This window comes from Astyanax mexicanus, chromosome 22 (assembly GCF_023375975.1).
Source record: "Astyanax mexicanus isolate ESR-SI-001 chromosome 22, AstMex3_surface, whole genome shotgun sequence".
Lineage (NCBI taxonomy): Eukaryota > Metazoa > Chordata > Actinopteri > Characiformes > Acestrorhamphidae > Astyanax > Astyanax mexicanus.
Window position 1 is genome coordinate 12,234,125 of NC_064429.1, and position 8,349 is coordinate 12,242,473.

The following is an 8,349-nucleotide window of genomic DNA, read 5'->3' on the forward strand; positions in this document are numbered from 1 at the left end:
TAACACGGCCTCTTATTTCCACCACTCTCTTGGATATAGAGTTCACTAGAGCTGCACAGGAAGGGGATCATGCTCTGTTTTAGAATGTATTCCACAGTATATGCTGGAATTGAGCTTTTTTAGTGCTGGCAGCACTCATACACCCCCACACCATGATGCTACCACCACCATGCTTGCCTTGGTACTCCTGGTTTACAATTAGTTTATTAAAAGTTACTAATTAGGTTGTAAATGCCTTAAAATCATTAATAATCAGTTATAACACGTAATTAGAAAGGGCAACATTGACCTGTTGTTTGCCAAATAGTGAATCCACAGCCATCTATATTGCTGCCCTGCTACGTATGAGTTATAACTGATTATTAATGATTTTTAAGGCATTTACAACCTAATTAGTAACAATTAATAAACTTTTAAACCATTTATAAACCCTTTATAAAGGTAGTCTTATTTTAAAATGTGTGTGTGGAAGCTCTGGAAAAAATTAAGAAAGCACTTAAAACGATAAGTTTATCGGAAAATAGGGTCGTAACGAAAAGGCACTAGAAGAACACATGGAAATAACGCTTAGTATGCAACCAAAGTGGACAACACCTTGCAAAGATTGTTTACATAATGCAGCCTTAAATACAGGAAACATAATGAGCATAATCCGGAACTTCCTCAGAACACAGGTGAGTCTGAGCGTCGGAGCGTAACGTGATTGGGCGAAGGAGAGCGACTGACGGTGACGTCATAAACCATAGGATTCTGGGAAATAGAGTCCGGAAGTGTGGAAGGAGAGTCAGGCGTCGTGACAAGCAATTTAATACAGTATTACAGATTTAAAGCAGGTCTCATATGAGCCATTTAAAGAACTGTGCCTAATTTCAATAAATACATTTTTTATATTGTTTTTTTCTTTCCTCATTTTTACGGTGTACAGTCAATAAACACAGCTAGTAACGGCTGCAACTTTATTATCGTCCATAAGGACGCCGTTGGAGCTAATGACGAATCCGAGAAACGTGACTCTCTGTATGTGGAACTCACTTTTCTCGGCTTTGGCAAAGAGATTATTTTCTCACAAACATAGGAGATCCTAGCGGACCTGGTGAATATGCGTAGGAAGATCAGGGGAGTAAATCAGAATGTAATCTATAAAAATGACTACTGAGTGACCAATTAAATCACGGAAAATGACGTTCATGTGGCAAATGACGTCAATACAAGGTAGCAAACACAGTCCAGGTCATGCACAGAAATCCAATACAAGGGAAAAGGCAGAAATCGAAGTCGGTAGAAAACAAAAACAGGATCATACACGGAATTAGACAAGGGCAAGAGAAACGCTTTTTATTGCAGGATAAACCAAACAGATACTCGGCGAGGTGTGAGCGTGAACGTGGTCCTTATATACTGAGGTGAATAATCAGTATTCGGGACTTCCTGGTAGTGTCATGTAATGTGTCATGTGATCGGGAGTGAGTGTGGTGTCATGGTGTGGTGCGTTCTGGGTATTGTAGTTAGAAGCGTGGGAGTCGCTGATAGAGCTGGATGTGGGAGACTTGGGAACGCTTTCAGCACCAGACATGACATCTGAAAAACAGCGAAGGTTAATGGAGACGGAAAGTGTTTTGTTATCCTGTATGTTAATTAATTAATTAATTAACATGTATAAATGCCTAAATGAATAGTATATTAAATTCACTGAAAGCTGTATGAAATGCGTTTGTCTGCACGATGTTAACAGGCGATTGAGACGAATATAAACTAAATACCTTATAGCTAATGATCATGGATTACATAGATCCCTTTTAGACATTAAACTACGCTGAACTAAACTTTAGACATATCAAACTGCCTACGTTAGCTAACAAGTTAGCTGAGCTGCGCTATGTTACGTGCTTAACTTGCGTCCACAAACTGAGTTTACCTTTCTGAAAGTCTTGGTGGTGGGAAATGTCTCACAATGTCCGCTGTGTTTATGTTATGCTGATTTTATCACACAAAGTTTGTGCGTTTTGTTCTCCATGGCAGCGCAGCTAAACTTTTTCCAGCAGTGTTTATTACGATTAGCCGGAGAGGAGCTGTGTGAATCAGCTGTGTAGCCTGGGGTCTGTGTGTTTAGGGGGGGACTGTTCTGTCGAGTTATGCTTCCCATCAATATGTGCTTCTTTACGGCACTGCGCATGCCCCCACCAACATTTTTTTTTGTATGATTTCATGTTTTTAATAATAATTCCTTAAGTTTTTTTTATTGGGAACATTAAACAATATGCTTGAATGAAAAAAAAACAATGTAAATAGCAGTTAAAGCATAGCAATGGCAAGTTTAAAAAATAATAATGAACTGTAAAACTATAAAAAAAACGGTTTATAGTCACATATATGACCTTAACTTTTGGATCATAGAAACCCAAAATGTTTTATGGGGTGTTCTGAACAAATACTGCCTGAAAGGTCCAAATTATTAGCTTCTATCAGCTTCTCAGCAAATCAGTTCTCATCTTGGAGGTGGGTTTGTGTTTGGAGTTGTTATTATGTGTTAACATGCTAATGCTAAAAGGCTAGTAGCACTCCTGTACTTCACTAAGGGTAATTACATGATTTAAGCCCAATTTAGAAGCAGCATGTTTTAAGAGATTTGATTAATTGACCAAATGCACAGGAACAGATAAAACTAAAGACACAGAGAGCTCATACCCCAAACTCCAAATGAGTACTCATTTTTTTTTGTGAAGATAAACCTTTATTTAATTAACAAGGGTGACATCTTTAAAAGGTAAAATAAAACACTGCATTTTATCAATGATGTTGTTTTGTGTTTTTGTTCATCAGTTACACACTTATTTCAAGTTCACAGATGACACTGCAGTGACAGGACGTATCAGTGGCGGAGATGAAGTGGCTTGCAGGTGGGAGGTGACACGGCTGGTGTCATGGTGTGAGGACAACAACCTCACAGTTTTAAATACCTGGGCATCCACATCAGTGAGGACCTCACGTGGACATCATCGTGCAGAGCATCTACCACCAGAGAGTCCTCAGGAGAGCTGCCTCCATCCTCAAAGACTCTACCCACCCCCACCATGGACTGTTCACTCTTCTGCCTTCAGGCCGGAGGTACAGAAGTGTGAAATGCAAAACCACCGGGCTAAAGAACTGCTTCTTCCCCACTGCTACCAGACTCCTGAACCTACCTCAGAAATAACCATTCACATTACTCTCTACACGTTTACATTTTTTTCATATTCCACTGCTGTAGATAACATGTACTTACTTTTAAATAATATCCTTAACACATTACTGTTATTATGTATATATTTCAATCCTGTATGTAAATTTAACACCAATTTAATATTTATTTATCTATCCAACACTCACAAATCCCAGACCTGTCAGGACCCATTTATTTATCAGTTCATTTATTGTAGACTGTAATTAAAACTGACTGATAGTTCAGTTGTCCCTTCAGGAAAGTAGTATTACTTTAAGCTTTAAGCTTCAGGGCAAACCGTTTCTGCAGAGCTACAGCATCTGGACCAAAACTGCAAAAAACTAAAAGTTTCCAAGAAAAAATATTTATCTGTTCTCACTCTGATTGATCTTCAGTCTCTCAGGCGCCGCTCCCTATTTCCTCTCTTACTGTATATAAACGGGGTGGTTCATCAGATCAACTTCATCATCTGCCAGAGTTCTCCATCTCAGCAGAAGACCCCATCCTCCACATCTCCTCCAGGAAGACATCTCTCATCTTTTGCTGGTAATTATGTTTTATCTAAAATTCTTAACAAATCTAAATAGACAATTGTAATCAAGTAATGGAAAATAAAATCATATATTTTCTAGAAGAAGAACAGGATAGATGGACAACAAATATTGACAATTTAGAACTGTATAAAGACCACATTACATTTTATTGCACATTTAAAGAGAATCAGTTAAAATTATTTCGGACAGTGTTAGTGAGCTCTACTAAAGCAGGAGTAGACTGATAAATCACTGTACTAATAAGTTATTTATTAATATCAGTGTAATTAAGCTCTATTAAAGCATGAGTACACTGATACATTACTGTAGTGATCAGTTATTAATCTCAGTGTTACTGAACTCTACTAAAGCATGAGTAGACAAATAAATCACTGATCAATTATTTATTAATCTCAGTGTTAATAAACTGTACTTAAGCATGAGTAGACTGAAAAATCATTGTACTGGGGTGGGTTTCCCGAAAGCTCTGCAATGCTAAGAACTTTGTTAACTCGTACTTAAGATTGATCGTTAATTAAAGAGTGTTTCCCAAACTAGTGCATAACTAAAGTACTAGGTAAACTCACTCGCAGATTAACGAGTCCCCTGACCCACTCCTTATTCTCGTTACTCGCTACTTGAAGGGCATTCGGGTTGCAGTTCAGCACCTTAAACACCAGGGACCGCCAATTTTGAGGGAGAAAAAATATTATATTCGTGGTTGAACCAATTATATTATATTACTATTAATTATAATCAATTATTATATTATATTATATTATATTATATAATTCCCTGTGTCTGCGTGGGTTTCCTCCGGGTGCTCCAGGTTTCCTCCCAGTCCAAAGATTGGCTAATTGGATGTTGGATAAAAATTGCCCCTAGGTGTGACTGTGTGAGTGTTGGTGCCCTGTCCAGGGTGTATACTACCTTCCGCACGATGCCAGCTGGGATAGACTCCAGCCACCAAGCTGCTTATAGATTATACTAATTTTGTTGTTAGCTTCAAACTCTCACGATAGATCATTGCAAGACCTCCTCCCTTGCCGGATGAGCGCGATTTGCTCATGTAAACAAAGCCATGTGTTGTAGCTGAGTTAAGGTGAAGGAAATCATTTTGTGGCTGCCAAGTTTCCGTAAGGAACAAATAATCCAATTTATAGTCCATGATAAAGTCATAGACTAGAGAGCTTTGCCGGTAATGGATCGGATATTGAAAAGAGCAAGTTTGTGGCAGTCCATGTTTTTGGTAGCAGCTGATATGTGTATATGCATTATTACTTTATGTCGGGGGTGTAGTAAATTTTTTATAATTATATTTCTGATTTTCCCCCATTTTTCTCCCAATTTGGATATCCAATTGTCCCAACCCTTTGTGCGTCCCCATCACCGGTGGCACCTGCGACCCTTGGAGGATGCGGACGAGCACGCGCCTCCCCCGACACGTGTGAAGTCAATCACCCTTTTTTCGGGATGCTGCTGATTCGGAGGAAAGCACAGCGGCCAGGTGATTCATCCTCTCACACACGCCTCGTACCATTATTATTAGAGAAATGACAAACGAAAATAAACCCAAAATGTTGACAAAAATATAATCTAACGAATTTCAAAAAAAGAAAACGAAATTCTCCACACAACCGAAGAAAATTACGAAAACTTGTAATACTGATAAAAGCGGGGGGAAAAAAAACGGAAAAACGCTTCTTGGGATGAAATTAAACAAACCAAGCGACACTCAAAGGGAAAATGTATATATAAACAAAACAAAATAATGGACAAAAAATCAATCTTAGGCCCGTTAAAATTGTATTAATATAACAGTTTAACAGCTGGAACAAACAGCTTTACCAAAAGAGAAAGCAGCAGCACGACAAAAACCGGAGCAGCTAAAGAGAGCTTAACGTCCTTCAATCGGAACTTGGCCTGTCCACGTCTAAAAATAACACAACAATTCTCTCATTAATCTCTACAAATTCTACAAATATCTAATAATTAAAAAAATAAGAGAGTTATATTGCTACTAGGGCTGGACCCGAATATTCGGGTATTCGGATATTCGCTCGTTGAGTAGGTATAGGACAAATCTCAGAGCGGAGAATGGACCGACACGCACACACACACCGATGATGTTTGGACTGTGGTAAGAAACGCGAACGCACTAATCAGTTCGGTTTCAATAAATAAAATGTAAATTTTAAGCACTAAATGTAATTAATTAAATTTATATTAGGACCGTTGGGCAGGTGCGGCAAAAATGTGTGTGTGGCGGCGGGCGCAGGATTAAAAGAAGGATTTTTTGCGGAGCGGTAACGGGACAAAAAAGAATGATGTCTGAATGAATTTCCTCTAATCTAATACAATTTAACATGGTTTAAGAATATAAAATAATTTCTAAACAAACGATTTTTTTATATTGAGTTTATAGGCCAAGTGCAAAAATACAAAATAGTAATATACGGCTATGCACTGCACAATCATTAAACCGAAATAGTCTAACGCAGCTGCCCTGCAAAAGCAACGGGGAAGCCTGGTGTGAGGTAGGACGGAGTGAAAACTACATAGCTACACAACATAAGTAGACATAATGCACTCCAGATATTCAGGTCAAGTTCACCGGAAAGAGGAGGGGTGAACCAGGGCTAACGACTTCCTAAACCCTCCAACTACCCCTTTTTATAGGGTTGATTGTGGCAAAGGCTTGTATAGGAATTACTTAAAAAACTTATTTCTGAAAAACATTCGTAGCAGCTTTGTTACGCATGACAGATACTAGAATACAGAATGCAATATTTTAAAACCTACTTGTGGTAAATTCAGAATTAATGATTGTCTCCTTGGTGACAACTCAAACATATGTTTTTTTGGTGCTTTTTATAACAGGTATTCCAATACAACCACAACATGTCTGACGCAGTCATTCAGATCTCTACCGGTCCACAGGATGAAGAGAAATTTAGAAAAGAGCACTACAGTAAAGTTCAGGGTGACCTCAACAGTGGAACCTCAGGGAAACCTATGTTCATCTGGTACAAAAAGGAGAGCCTTTCCTCCATCAACAGAATCCAGTTCTCATTCAGACCAGAGATGGAGGCTGGTCTTACTGCTGCTGGCTTCAAAAAGGTAAATAGAAACCTAAATGCTAGAACAAAAGGTGACCAGATATTCCTGTGGTACATGAGTGGCACCACTGAGTTTGACGTCTCCATTGTGGATCTGAGGGTGACCATCAGTGTAACGGATGAGCCAGTCCTGTTCAAGTCCGGATGGGAACGTCTGGGCTGTAATCTGAACCTCGGCGTTGCTGGAGATCCAGTTTATCTCTGGGTGAAGAGGAACAAACAAACCTACATCTCCGACATCAGAGGTTCTGAGTGTTTCACTGTAGACACAGATAACTTCAAAAAAGGCTTCTTCCGAGTGGATCAAAACACCAATGGAGGAGCAAAATCTACTTTAGTGTTCCTCTGGTATCAACGTACCACAGATGCCGATGCCAGTGGCATGACTTCCCTCGGCGTTTCTCTCTGTGCAGATGATGAGGATCACCTGAAAAAAAAACACTTTGTAAGGGTTGATACCAATCTCCATTGTGCCAAATGTGGAAATGCTGTTTATCTGTGGTACAAGCCTGGAGAAACCTCCAAGATCTAGTACTTCACTGTGCTGGTGGGAGAAGAAGCTCGGAGAGTCTACAAAGAGCATGGCTGCAACGTTGTGGAGAAAAATCTGAGTACTTGTAGTATTACACCTCTGTATATTGCTTATTATGTAGAGTGATATCCTCTGGCTCAGTCTCAGTGTCAGTAATCATAATCAACATAATCACATATCTGTCTGCACTGAGAACACGCTTACGCTTAGAGAACCCTGTTAATAGCAAAAAACACCCATGTTTAACAAAGTTTAACGATGTCTGTATCAGTTTAAATGAATAATGTGTGTAACAGGAAGTTCTGATCAGCTTCTTCTCTGCATTTCTGATCTGTCTCTGATTAAAGCATCATAAAAGACTGTTGTCGTCTCCTGAGTCTTGTTATCACATTAGTAACTGAGATTTTACACTGAGATACTTCAATAAAATTATTTCACAGCGTTACAGTTTTTAAACATGCTAACACTCCTGATCCACTGATAGTTTTAACCTGATTTGTCAACAGCAGTGTTCATATTCTATCTCTTAAAATGCTAGTACCACTCATGTACTTCAGTAAAGATAAATACAAGATTTGAGCCCAATTGAACATCATGTTTAAAGAGATTGGATTAACCTTCCTGTTATGTTTATTTATCAGGAACAGTAATGGTGTTCCCGGGTCAGTTTGACCTGGTGCATGTTTAACTGTTTAAAAGAACCCCAAAAAAATCATAACAAGCAGTACATATTTAATTACTAACAACATTACTAATTATTCTAATAAATATTTAGTGCAATAGTGTTCCTTACCTCTAACAGGTGATGATTCAATTAGAATAATTCACTCGTTTTTCATAAAAAAATACATGTTCACACATGTGTAACACATATACAGCACAGACAAGGGAAAAATAAAGCAGTGACTTTAAAAGATTATAAACACAAAAACAAGAAACCTCAGTATTTTAAATAGTTATGTAACA